Below are 15,408 nucleotides of genomic sequence, written 5' to 3'. Positions count from 1 at the left end.
TGGGAGAAATACGCTTATTGTCAGATGTCAAAGTTACTAGCCTTAGTTTGAATGTTTTTGGCATGGGGCCTCTAATATGTGAAATATCATAAATACTGTGTTATCTCAAATCAGGTTTATATACAGCGCAAAAACATTACATGCGCTCATGGACCTTAAGGAAGGGTCCTCCGAAAATTTGGGCATTTACCTCGCTCAGATAAAAAGAGCTTCAATGAGGGTCCGGAAAGTCAAAGACGGGTAAGAGGAAAAGGTTTGACTGATCAACCTAAGACAGGGGCTTCTGTTAAATCTTCATCATGTTATAGGCCTGTAAGACAGATGACCCCAATGACGGGTAAGACAGCCAAATGCTTTTCCCAACCTAAGACAGGCTCGGACATGCCTTTACTTTCTCTTAAGCTTCTTCTTGCTATGGAACCAAAGTTTTAAAACAAAAAGGGAGGAATTGTGGGGATCATGAGTATTGGTTGTAAGTACCGTTAACTCTAGTAACTCCATATGTGTTAAGTTTCTCCAGTTTAGCAGGTAGAGTGTTTCCTTTGTGGAATTCCTGAAAGTTACAGTTTCTTGTCTCTGACCTTTAGATGTGTGGTTGTCCGGGTTACTACTACTCACGGTGGGTTGTTTTGGTGAACCTGTTTGCTCTTTTCCTGTGTGACCTTTCAGTTACTATGGTAAACCCATCCCATAATAGTTTGTGGTTTTTTGCTTTAAAAGGCCGGTGCTTGCCTGCAATAAACGCCGCCTTGATCAGACTCTTGTCTTGGCGTCCTTCCTTTCTCTCTGCCCCATCTCCACCCCGCTGCTCTTTCAGGTTTGAGACACTGCTGGACAGTGCTCTGCGTCGCCGGCTCGCGACAAATAAAGTACCTGGCCCACTTGCTTTCTGAGAGGCTCTGATGCTCTTCTTTGTTAAAGAAGCAAGGTCTTGCTTGAGGAGGGCCTGTAGCAAAACTTAAAGTGAAGAGTATTTTAGATAACACTAAAAAATTTAAAATTTGACAATACTGATAATGGAAATAACATGAAATATTTCCCTCCAGTGGACTGCAGAGCAAGTAAAAAAAAATATTCAAATGAAACAATTTAAATATTTCTAAAGATGATAATTAAAGTAATTGAGGTAAATATCAAACAAGATAGTGAATGTTATATTTTATTTGTAATATAAGTTTTTATACAGAAAAAAGCTTTAGATATAATTCACAATAATCCTAATAAATTTACTGTACAACTTATCAATAAAGAAAGCCAGGAGGTGAACCTAGATATTTGTATATATTGAAATTAAATAAAATGGGATAAACTGATACTTTACATAACAATTAAAATGATAATTGATAACCTATACGGCTTATGCGTGTGTGTGTGTGGGTGTGTGTCTGTTTGTGTGTAGTTCAAAAATGAACCCAGAGACTTGTGCATGGTAGGTAAACATTTTATCACTGAGTTATATCCCCAACTCCATGTCCCAGCACACAAGCTACAAAATACCTATATCAATAAAACTTCACATTGCAAATTTAATTTAGGAGAAATATGTCCGTACTAATAGAATCATTCCTCCCTTGAAATGTTTTGAACAAATTAATTATTTCTAGTGTCACTTGTCATAAAGCTAAAGAGCAAATCTTTATGATTTTCTGGGAGCTCTCAATAAAATTTCAGAGAGCTTTAGGCACAAAGACTATCCATAAATAGTTTTATGTTATTCTTTTTCTATGTCTTAAATTCTAACTATGGTAAGAAAAAAATTAAAATTTGTGAGAAGGGATTTGAATACTTAATTAACATAAAATTATGGTCCCTGATAGACAGTACTCATTTACTTATTTAAAGTAACAAAACATTTAAAAATAAACATAGCAGACAACTCACATTTAACAAATTGTAGCTGTTTACATATTACATAAATGAGGTACATTTTTGTGTTTACTCAAGGATTCAAGGATATAAAGAAGTCACCATAAAAGGGAGGAAAAATAGTCTGCTAAGAATTAGAAACATTGCTATATATGCTGTACACAGAGAATACAGGCTGAGTATATTAGGTATGCATATCAAAAAAACAAAACACTAATCTCATCATAACTGATCAGACTATGAGAAAATCTTAACTTATTTTGCAGCTTTTCAGACTCAGATATTATAAAACAAGACAAGTACAATTTACTTCTCAAGAGTTTTCCCTCACAATTCCCTTTTATTTTCTTGGGCAACCTTGTTTGTTACTTGAGGGCAGTTTTTAGACCTCGCCTGCCTATTAATTAGCACCACATGAGGTAGTCATTGCTACTGGTACTGTGATTGTTATGCTGTTGTTATTTTAGGAGTCAAAATATCAATTACCAAAACAACTTAAAATGTTAGTTTAAATTTTGAGAAATAAGACATCAATTAGAGACACTTTTTACTTATTTATTTTTAGTGGCGTACAGACTGGTACAACCACAATGGAAATCAATGGAGATACCTCAAAGAACTAGGATTGGAAGTGCCATCTGACCCAGCCATCCCTCTGCTGGGTATCTTTCCAAAAGAATTAAAAGAATCATATCACAGAGAAACTATAAAAGACATATCACAGAGAAACTTTTAATGTAGAAGAAATATTTTATTATGTGAGAGGAGCACAATACTGAAATCATTCATTCATGTGAAAATTTATTTATAACGCATTGTTACATGTTTGTTAAGAAAATATACAACACAAACTAGTTAAGAGGCTCAATTATTTACTATCTAGGTTTACATTGTTGAGTGTGTAACAGTATGAATTACAATAATAATGGAGACATAGATAAAATGCTAGAATTGTGCTTGGCCTAGTGATATTTCAACACACATGAGCTCAATATTAACATGCAGTTATGTGCTGAGAATGCTGAGGCTTCTAGAATGCTCACTTGAGAGCAGATTGACATGGGTTATCTTATAACTATCACCATACAAAATGATAAAATAAAGAATGAATATAAAAGTATTATAAATAATTAACATACAAATGGTAGAAAACACCTTCAAATGTATACTTACTTTAAAAAGGAAATATATGAGTATTACTCTGTTCAGTATCTCTCATCATAAAGGGTGATGTAAAACAGCAGGGTATTCTTTCAAAATGGATTTCATGAAGCTGTTCTAAAATAATTCTGAAGAATGGTCTTTCTGGACCAGCTCAGTCAACTGAGCTATATCGAAATTGGGTATATTTTAAAACAGGGGAGGTAGGTTTGTAAATAATAATACAATTTCTATGTAAATATTCCAATTAAACATTAATATACCCCCAGGAAAATTATCTCTCTACAAAGTGATCAAATACAATTATTAGAACCAGAATAAGATTATCATTCTACAGTTGTCGACTATAAATCAATACATTTTGGAAAATAGCCTGAAAGTGATATTGTTTTAAGAATAAATATTTCAAAATAGCCCCCATGTTATGGTTTACATAATAAGATCAACTCCATATTAAGGCTATTTCCAGTCAGGACAAATAAACAGGTCATATCACTGAAAAGATATGTATTTTGATGTGATTCATAAGGGAAGAGGAAAATGTCATTCTTGTGATTTCAAAGAATTTTAAAATTATTAATAGTTCAAAATATAGCTTTGTTCCATGCTCTAAGTTAAGATGTTATAATACATAAGGAAACAATTTCCTCTGCTCAGACAATAGTAAGCTAGTTGTTTAAATGAGTTAATTGGAATAGTTGAATCTTTTTACCTTATATTTTCTGATTACCACATTTATAAATGATATATAAATGATATAAGTATTTAGTTACTTCATTTAATAAGCTTTTTAACAAGAAAGAAGCCTGAAGACTGATTTCTTTTTTTTTTCTTTTTATAAATAATTATTGGGGTTAGTGATTTAGCTCAGTGGTGCCGCTGCCTGCCTTGCAAGCACAAGGTCCCAAGTTCGATTCCTACCCCACCATACACATAAAAGAAAGAAAGAAATACATAAAACTTTTGGTACCAACCCTCTTATTTGCTTTTTATTTCCTCTCGCTATTTCAAGTTACTTTTTTACCTTTGGGACAATTCTGTAGTTCAGTTAATTATGTTCTCTTGTTATTGATTCTCTTCTAAAATTTTCAGCAAACCAATTGGATAAACCAATTGGATAACCCTGAAAAACTTTGTTCAGTTCTTAAAATTTAAGTTTCCTATTTGTAAAATGCAAAATTATAATTATGGTCCTTACTTAGTACATTTTTATAAACACTACATAAATGATGTATTTAAAACTCATCTCACATTCTGGCAAGTCTAAGTAATTAATAAATATTATCATTATTTGCTTCTCTGTTACCAGAAATAGATAACACAGAATCACTCATACTTTTCTAGTTGTTTTTTAAACAGAAAAGGACAATTCTTACAAATACAAATACATCATGTAAAATAATCTTTCCTAGGATCTCAGAGTTGCATTTTGTGTATCTTTGTCAAAGTTAAAAATCATAATTCATTGTGGAGGAAAAGATAATATTTATTAATAGTTATCTTAATGTCCTTTGAGCACATTGTTTTAATATATTATTTTAACTTTTAAACATTGATTCAGAACTTGAGTTTCTATAAAATCATAATCACTTATCACTGACTTGATCATTTTGATTTTTTTCAACACATAAATTAATTTGCTAAATTTACATACAGTAGTTTTGCTAAACTGTCACTGTCAAGACAAAAATCCTAGACACAATCTTTTGCTAAGAATTACAAATAAAGAGAGAAAAGAATATTGAGAAGGCTTTCATAAAACATTTGCAGAGACACAGACCAGTGTTGTCTGCTCTTATCACATGTCCTAGACCACATCAGCAGATGCATTGGAGTAAAATGTAATGTGTGCAAATTCTACACAAAACAGCCCCTCTTGTGTGTTAGTCAATTTTATGATATTGAAAGTAAGTACATTTGCCAGGCTTTCCATCTGAACAAGGGATGATATAATATTTGTCAATTCATTTCTAAGCTGATTCACCTTTAAGTTTTCATTTATGAAAAGGAATGATTAGTCTTGAACATTTCTTGGAATAAAAGCATATTATCTCTCTCATTGAATTTTACACAAGTATAAGACAAGCTAGAAACTAGTGCCTAGTATCCCATGAAAAACTAGATACCTCGTATCTTCATCATATGAGACTGGAGGTTATAAAGATGCACCTATTTTATTCTCATAGTTTGACAATAACAAGTATATAACACTTGTTTAAGAATGACTAAAAATGTGTATAATTTCTGTGGTGAGCTGAATGATGTCACACCTAAAATATAAGCTGTTGTTATTCAAATATGAACTATATAATTGCTAAGGGAATACACCACCATCCCTTCAAACTGCATCTCTTCCATGTCTCCTGCCATACTATAGTTCTTTCTTAAGCACAAATTCAATATCATTGCTTCTTTTCTTAAAATTCTCCAGGGCTTTCCATAGCCTACAAAATTAAACTCTAGATTCGGAGTCAATATACTATCCCTGGCTCTCACAGTAATCTTAAATGACAATAACACACAAGATTCTGGAAGTTATTTAATTACTCTCCATTTCTGGAAAGTGTCTTGCCCTTTTGCTCTGTTTTCCTTTTGTTTTTGCTTTTGACCTTTGCACTTGATTCAGCTATTGTGTGAACGGCCACTTTCATTCAAGTGTTACCAAGGAGAAATCTAAATAAACCCTCTAACTTCATTACCTTAGTGGACTTAAAACCCACTAATTTTGAAAGTCACAGAGCTGGATAATACATTATTAGTCTTCCACTAGTTTGCTCTCCAAGAGATCTCTGAAGCTACTCAACAGGTTAAAAATGATTCTCCTGTGAGTATTTTCTCCCCCTGTCCTCCACAGCAAAGTTGTTTTTCTCTGTTTCCCTCTGTTCCCGGGAAAAACTGGCAATTATCTAGCTTCCCTTATTCTCCAAGGAAAAAATTCCATTTGCACCCTAATAACTATCTACAGAATGAACTATTCTTGGGAAAAAGGAACTTAAAAGACACGGATCATAAGAATTTCTGATCTGTAACTTTGCTTTAGATGGACAGGACTCAGATTTTTCAGTGACCTATGAGTAACCAGGGGACCAGTGTGAACGAACAGACCGCTCAGAACTATAAGTACTCTGGATTTTGAACTATTTTCGTGCCTGCCTATCTGACGTATCTCCCCCCAATTTTGTGTATAAGCTTTGCACTTGCAACTCCAAAGCGTGGTGCTCTTTGTTGGTGACGTGCATGCATCGTCTTTCGCTTGCTGCCTTTCTGAATAAATCTTTTTTTTTCCTCTGTCCAAAAACTGCCTTTGAGTCATTGGCCTTTTTGAGTGGCTTAAGGGTTACACAAGCCCTTCAGACTCATCAGACAATAGTGACACCTCTCCCTTACTCCCAACGTTTTTCTTGCCCTTGGGTGATTTCCCTCTCCTGGTCCGTGTAGCATATATTACATTTACTTTCTCAGTTAGCTTTTTATGGTTTGTTTGGACATCTTGTTAGTGGAAGCTTTAGTTGGAACTTAGGATTTTATTTAGTTTGCCATTAATAAAGAAGCGTATGCATGTATAAGACTTCAAGAAATGTGTTGAAACAACAAAATGAAAATAATTACGATGTGTCAGAGCACCAGCATACTTCTTCCTCCAGGTCCCACAAATTAGCACACATTCCTCAGGAAGGACTGAACTCAGAAAATAAGTGCACTCCAGTAATTCAGGAGCTAAAAGAGACAGGGAGTTCTTTATTATCTCAGTTTAAATTGGGTAGTAGTGAACAAGTTTCTGGTCTTTTACAGGAACATGTGATTTGGGAGCAAGAATCTCCTTATTTTGTGGCTATACCATCCTTGAGGAAAATTATTTGCATAAAGATGGTGGAAGTAGAAGGATATGGAAGCACCATATGTTAAATTTTAATAGACCAAACATTGATTTATATTACCACCAATCATAAAGCCATACCAAAATATAAACAAAGGTGAGAAAATTCTAGCAATATGTGTTAGGGAGTCGATCATGCTAAAGTATGCTGTGACGCCGCCTCACAGGCTGCATTCTCTTGGTACCTCTTGGCTCCTAAAATGACCTCATGCCCTTATCTCTGGTTTCCCTCCCCTCCAAGGCCACAGTGGTCCAGGAAAGTTGAAACCTGTGTCTGCAGGACTGGGCCCATAAAAGCAATCTGGCCTGTGATAGGTTAAAAGTAGCTCACTCCTCATAAATAAGCAATAGCCCACCCCAAAACTGATAAAAGGATCTTCCTTTCTTTGTTCTTCTCTCTTCTTCTGCTTCTTCCTCCTCTCTCTCTCTCTCTCTCTCTCTCTGCCTTCCTGCCTCTTGCTCGCCTACCTACAATAAAGATCTCCTGCCAGAACTCTCTGTGCGTGAGTGACATAACTGGGTAAGGGGCACCCAAAGGGGGTAAGCGCGACCCCTTTCAATATGCCAACGGATTAGAAATGGATTTAAATGGCTAAAACCGCTATGTCTCACAAAGGACCAACAGTAAGTAACCATATATGCTACTTCTGCAAGAATGCTCCTTTCTTTAATATGTGTATATAATAAGAATAAGCCTACATCTCAGATTGTTTGAAGACCAATATTTTTCTAATGATTCCTACAATTCACCATTCTTGATTTTTTTAAGTATTTACCCTTTTTTTTATTGATTCTCTATTACATCATGTTCTAAAGTTTACTTCAAGTTTATTTATCCATAATTTAGGTTCATTGCACACTGTTTGTCCCCTTTGTTTGGGTGAAAATAAGGAACATAGACCAACCATCTTCCTAGTAAAAATTAAACATTGTGTTAAGTTATGCAAATTTTTCATTAGATCTTGGCTATCCTGAAAGATAATTAATGCATGGAACTATAACCCTTTGAAAAAGTATCATCACCTATATTCCTCAAATTCAAGGTTTCTGTTTTATTTTTTGATCCTATTGAAAGCTTTGCAGCTATTTCCTTTATACTTGAGCCCCTATAACCTTTCAAGTTTCCATGGAAACAAACAGAAAATGTGACCATAAACCCCAGAATTCCTTTTCTCTAATAAATCAATCTGCCTTAATCAATTTGTCCTTCTAAGACGAGTGTGCACTACCAAACCTTCCTTTATTTCAGCATGCTGAACGACTGCGGTGAACTTTTCCTTAGCCTATCCATTACTGTGTCCACTCTTCTAATGGCACTGAAAATTGTGAATTTATAAACAATATTTGGGTTTCAAGCGAATTCGCTGGATTATTTCAGTGTACTGGCTGTGCAGTTGTTATTGCCTATTGTTCTTTTGACTCTGAGATAGATAATGAGCTCCACAAGTCAGTCAGATGTGAGACCCGTTGATCAGTCAGGAATCTCAGCTAGGTGTCCTGCCTTTCTTTTTTTCTGGAAAGGAGGGACTTAAATTGTCAATTTGGTATTTATCTGAAGGGTATGCCTATGTCTTTCAGGGTTCTCATCTCTGCCTTTATTGTTTGCAGGGAATAGGAGGCATAATAGATAAAATTAAAAATGTTGAATTCCAGGGCAATATTTCCCACTTCAGACTTCTGTAGCAATAGTATTGGAAGGGTTTATTATCTAAGCAAAAGATATTGTATAAGAAATAGAAAAAATAAGGAATGAAGGGAACACAGTCAAAATATTGAAATATCAAAACTGTTGGGGGCACCTTTCTTAAAATTATTTCTAGCAGGCAAGGAAGAGTCACAATCTGTCAGTTTATCACAACATAGGCAGAGAAATGATTTAAGACTTGATAGCCCAGATATTTCCTTTTATATTGTCTAATTCACTAATATTTTCAGCTTCTGTGAGCTCCAGCACAAGATCACCACAGACACCTTTGCTGTTTTGATCATCAGCATTAATTGTGCTGTTCCAATGTGCCCTTTAATGTAGCACCAGAGAGAAGAGTGTCTTATTGAGAATGTAAAAGCAGGTTTTATAGTCTTTATATAGAAAATACATCTTAGGGACATATTCCACTTTATTGACAAGAACTGAAAAAAAGAACCTGAATTATAGTCATGACCGATGTCTGGAAAGCACTGAAAACTATTTTATTTGCTGTCTTGTCCCTCTGGGCCATCCCATCACATTCCCTTTCTTCTCTCATTACACTCGGAGGTGTCTGTGCACATGTATGTGTGTCCATAGCCTCATATCAGTGACCAGAAAACTGCTATACTTGGTAACAGTCACCTAGGGTTTTACACACAGAACATGCGATGTCACAGTGCCTGTACTTTTATATCCTTTTCCATCTTAATTTAAGATCTGTGTACCTTTTAAAAATTTGTCTAAAAAACTTCTTGCCTGTTACAAACTGCGCCACTATAAACATAGGTGCACATTTATCACTGTGATGTGATTCTTTTAATTCTTTTGGAAAGAGACCCAGCAGAGGGATGGCTGGGTCAGATGGAACCTCTATTCCCAGATCTTTGAGGTATCTCCATATTGACTTCCACAGTGGTTGTACCAGTCTGCACTCCCACCAACAATGGACAAGGGTTCCTTTCTCCCCACAACCCCACCAACATTTGTCATTGGTTGATTTCTTGATAGCAGCCATTCTTTGTGGGGTGAGGTGGAATCTCAGTGTTGTTTTCATCTGCATCTCTTGAATGACCAGTGACGTGGAACTTTTTTTCATATATTTACTTGCAGTTTTTACTTTGTCTGAGAAATGTCTGTTCATTTCAGATGCCCATTTTTGAATTGGGTCTTTATATTTGGGGGGCTGGTTGTTTTGAGTTTTTATATATTCTAAATAATAGTCCGTTGTCTGAGGAGCAAAATTTGGGGGAGCTGGTTGTTTTGAGTTCTTTATATATTCTAAATAATAGTCCGTTGTCTGAGGTGCAGCTGGTTAAAATTTTTTCCCACATTGTAGGATGTCTCTTAGTTCTGTTGCTGGTTTCTTTTGCAGTGCAGAAGATTTTTAATAAGATGAGATCCCAGTTGTTGATTCTTTGTGCTAGTTTCCATGCTACTGAGGATTTGTTCATAAAAAATTTTCCTATGCTGATGTCTTCAAGAGTTCTGCCTAACTTATCTTCCAGCAAGATTAGTGTTTCTGTTTTAATATTTAGATCTCCCATTTGCCCATCAGTTGGAAACTGGATAAAGAAGATGTGGTTTTTCTATAAAATGGAATATTTCTCAGATAAAGAATGAGAAATTAGATTCATTCATAGGAAAATGGATACATATTGAGGATATACTCCTAAGTGAAATAAATAAGTCACACATGTGTAAATACTGGTTTCTCTGATGTGAATAAACCATAGTAGTACATAAGATCCTAATAATAAAATTGACAATGTGAAGAAGAAAGGGGCTAAAGGTGTAGGGAAAGTGGGAAGGGTAGGGTAAAGCTAATAAGGGAAAAGAAAAAATATGAGAAAATGAAAAAGTGGAAATGAAGTGTTTGTAAAGGGGGAGGGGAGAAGGGGGTGAAGGGAGGGCAGGGACAAGGGGAAAAAATGAGAACCAAGACCTGTCATGTAGAGGTACAAGATCCCAATGATGAATGTAACTGTACGGTATACCTAAAATGTACCAATAAACTCAATGTGGAAAAAAATTCTTAGTTTCTTTTTCTTTCTCTCTGAACACTCATATTCCTGTCAATTTCTCTGACCCATGAATGAACATGGTATAATTTTTTAGAATTGGAAAAACTATGTAATTGATTCAATTGTCAGGACTCTCATAATTATTTTGTTTTTGTGTTTCTTCATTGTCCCTAGTATTTTGATTAAGTGGTAGAGATAAAATATGACTTCGTAAGCTCATTTCAGAATTAGAAATATTAAAGATATCTATGTGGAAAAGTCCTTGATTACATTTTTACATTGTTACATCTATTGATTTAGAAAAACAATTATCTAATACTAGGAGTTCTTATTTTGAATTAAATATTAGAAATAATATCCTCTTTTTACTCAATCACACTTCTGTAATAAATCTTACAGTGTATTATAGTAAATCATTTATGAAGTTCACAGCTAATTTTAGGATTCCACTATTTTATCATTAAGACTCTTAACAACATTAGATATAACTAACTGCTTGCTTTCTTAGCGATATGATACTATTAGAAAAAAGAAATCATTTTTTTCTTTATTCATTCTACAAACAAATATATTTTGGGGCTATTCAAAAGAAAATATTTAAAAAATCATCTTTAAAATAAAGACATACATGAGAATATGTAAAAATGGAAATAAATTATTTTTGTGTATTATTAGAAAATAATATTCTTTTCAACAAATGTGCAATGAATAAAGGACATATATAGCCTTATACATGCCTATACTACACAATGTACCAATTGTAGATTTCGAGATTCAGGGGCTGGGAATGTAGTTCAGTGGTTCTGCCACCTGCCTCACAAGAGCAGGAACTGAGTTCAATCCCCAGTGCCCCCCCCCAAAAAAATGGATTCAAAGTGTATATGGTATATGTGAGGGGTAGATAAATAATCTATGTGTGAATGTGCTGAGTAGTCTTGTTCACATGTGTGAATTTGTATGTATGACACATGTAGACATGATGTGTGTTATATGGGGGGGCTTCTGTAGATCTTGTGTATTTTACTATGTGTATATGCATAGTGTTTACATGTCACGTGTGTCTGTGAAAGCAATGTTAGTGAATGCACAAATATCCTATAATATGCATATATATCCTATACTGCATGGTATCTTGGTTCACGAGCTCTATTCTCTCCACTATTTTGTTCACAAACCAAACTGGATAAGAACTGAAGCAAATTTACCCATAAGGTCAACATTGAACCTAAACATTGAATTTGATTTGGTTCTCATCCAACTTGGTGTGTAACCAAAATAATATTTAAAAATGTGAAATAACATGAGACCAGAACTTTGAAGAAACACGCAGGTCAATAATAATCGATACTGGAAAGTAAGAAGAACATGTTCAAATGGGAAGGGGAACAAGGTAGGAGGAGGAAAAAACAGAATTGAAGGAGAAAAAAGGAAACAAAGCTTTTGTGGGTGGTGGGGAAGTCTGAAGGATGAAGGAAGGGGAGGGGAAACAGGAAACAAAAATAATTAAGATGTATTACATACAGGTACAAAATCCCTATGATGAACATGATAAACATATATGACAAATACGTAGGCGTAAAAATAAAGTTAAAAATAAAAAAAAATGAATTGTGTTTTTAAAAAATAGGTATGAAGTATCACCATAGTGTGAGGTCTTAACTCTCTCAGGAAGATGCCTGGCAAGGGGAGAATAGCTAGGTCAAATGGAATTTCTAGTTTTTGTCTTTTCAGGAATTCTCTAACAGATCCTATAGTGACTGTATCAGTTATGGAAGCTTTTTAACATAGAAAAAATATTTCCTATCCACATTTCCAACTTGTACCACCTCAAGTACAAATTAGGTCCCCTTTACAACTCCCAGCTTGGAACTCATCATCTGATAGGCTCACAATTTGCCCCTCATCTTTCATCGCTATTGGATGGTGCCATATGACTGGAATTGGCAAAGGCTTCTTAAGAAGCCTTTACGAAGTCATGTGTCAATCAAGGCCAAAGCCTTGAATCACTGCTGGGAGAATATTTTCCTTTGTTTCTCACTTCTGCCCAGACTGGAGAAACTACAGACTCTAGATACATAACTAGGAAGGGGCAGAAACTGTATTTTCCTAGTTTGCGGAGTGTCTTTAGAGAGACCTGTCTTCCTTGAGAGTTGCTTAGAAGCTTCATCAACTTTGCGTGAACTTCAAATAAACTTTCACTCTATTAATTACCTACTGTCATGTGGCTGTTTGCTAATTCCACACATCTATTTAATTATCCTAGTGAATGAAAGTCCTCCACACAGAAAGGCACTGTCTGGACATTCAAGCATTTGTTTAGGGTCCCCCCATGGTTTTTATGGTTTTTATATTTTTGGAGTGTCCCAGTTTTATCTAACCACATCTGGTGATGTAGGAAGTTTTGAGAGCAGTTGCTGTGATTTCTGCCCTTCTCCAACATTGAGAATGTGCTTCTTAATCAATTCACACACACACACACACACACACACACACACACGTAGGGAACACGGAAAGAGGATCGTACTAGAACCTCTGCAGCAAGTCCTAGTCTCCTGGGAGCTACACCAGCACAAGGTGAATTAATTTATTAGACAAAAAGGAGAGAAAAAAATGAGACTTAGAGAAGAAGCTGAGCTTTGGGCCTGATCAATGTTACTCTGGGCAGCAAAGACAAAAGGCCCCCAGCTTGCCGCATCATTAATCAGTACATCAGGAGAAACAAATGTAATGATGACTCAGGGCAGAGTTCAGTACATCAGTAGGGTAACAAATGTAAAAGATGAGTCAAAGGGCAGCAGCTTGGAAAACCCTAGAACAACAAGGAACAATTCAGATGATTTTGTTCCTCCCCAGGATGTCTTCAGCTGGTGTAATCTTGCCCTGGAGCATCACAGCATCATGGGACCATTGAGGTCTTAGCTGTGCCTGCAGGCCAAAATGGAGTTGTGTCAACATGCCACAGCCAGCCTGCAGGCAGGATAACTAGGCTTAATCATAATTTTAATTGTGAAATGATTTTTCTCCAAAATTATATAGAATTGCTCCTTCTCCCCGCCACACACTTACTTTTGATCTGGATTTGCCAAAAGCCCTAGATGCCTGCTAGATAACTGTGGCTCAGGAAGAAAATTTGAGCTGTCTCCTCTGCCTCTTTTGCTACAGCGAAAATGGGGCAGAAAAGGAAATAGAGCAAGAAAGCTCACTAGGCTAATGCCTCGTATTCCATAGTTTAAGCCCAAAGACATGAAAAGAAACAATATTAACCAGTTTGTCCATACTACTACTAAGGGTAGGTATCAGGTGATTCGTTTAGGCAGCAGTTACCCCATGAAAGGAAAAGAATAGCTACTCTCCAACTGTCCTCAGTCGGTGTTATCACATGAGGAATGCTCTGTAACTAACTGGCCTGTGACCTGAAGTGTAGACCACTGAGTAGAAACAGCTCCAGCAATTCGTACAGCAGCACAACTCATAACAGCTAAATCTTTGAGTTGTGCTATATGTCCATCAACAGATGAATGGATAAAGAAAATGCGGTATTTATAGTCAATGGAATACTACTGTGCCATAAAGAAAAATAAACTTGAGTTATTTGTAGGAAATATGATGCACCCATGAGACCACAATGTTAAGTGAAATAAAGCAGTTGCACAAGCTTAAATGCCACACATTTTTCTCATATGAGAAACTCAAATTATAAATAAAGAATTCAGAGATAGTTAAGAGAAAGCAGGGAAAGAGAAAGCATTCCTTAAACAGGAAAGTGACCAAGAGCTGTAGGGAGAAAGGAGAGAGCAGGGAGAAAAGGCAATAAAAAGGAAATCAAGAACTGTGATGTACTTGTATCCCCTCCAGACAAGGAATGGAAACATTATATACTACAAATATATACTAATAAAAAATAGCACAGACAATTTTCTGGGTCCTTCTTACCTGTGCCTGGTACTCCCATAACTATTTACAAAAATTTTCCCAGGGCTGTTTTTGAGTGGTCTGAGTCTATCGCATAAGTGCAGAACATTCACACTCAATTCCTTCAGCTGCAGTGTGGAAGCTTCTGACAACAATTTTCTATGCCTTCAACATCTCTCATGGCTCCCTTACTAAGAATAATGTGCTTCTAGATGTTAGTCCGATGCTAAGTCAAAACCTGCATTTCATGAAATAATTGGCTCTGCTATATCTATAATTCACTTGTTTTGGGGGGGAAACTTGAACAATAATTATGAATCCCAGGAAATCACATAAATTTGTTGGTCACAACTTCCAGAAGCCTGGCTCCAAGTCACACCAACATGTACGAGCTTTCACCAATCACCAAAGGAGGTGTCAGAGATCTCACCTGGCCAGCCCTTTTGGGGAATCTTTATCCGCTCTAGAATCACTAGCCATGTCTTTCATTGTGGTCACCATTTCTGTAGTTACCCGAGAGATTAGAAGCAAGTGTGGACAAGAAGATTATGCAAACTTTGAGAAACTGGTGAAGAAGACAGGAAGAAAAGACAACAGGAAGAGATAAAAACAACTTGAACTCAGCTCCACCTCACTTTAATACTGGGAGCCCCTAGAAGGAACCAGCCAATAGTTGCTCTGAGCTGAGCTCAGCTGGCCCCCTCTAAGATGTCTATAGGCCAATTACCCTCTCCTGGGAGAAGTCTGAACCTAAATAATTCACCAGCCACTGCTGTCTCCTGCATCCACTGCTCCCTTTCACTGATGTTTTTCTGCATGGAGACCCCTGGTGTTGCTAGTAGTCATTGTGTGTCTGCTGGCTTGAGCCACCTCTCCCGTGC

This window comes from Fukomys damarensis, unplaced genomic scaffold (assembly GCF_012274545.1).
Source record: "Fukomys damarensis isolate Sample0158 unplaced genomic scaffold, DMR_v1.0_HiC HiC_scaffold_17, whole genome shotgun sequence".
In the NCBI taxonomy this organism is placed as follows: Eukaryota; Metazoa; Chordata; class Mammalia; order Rodentia; family Bathyergidae; genus Fukomys; species Fukomys damarensis.
The sequence above is the reverse complement of the archived record's forward strand: the minus strand, read 5'-3'. Positions refer to the sequence as shown.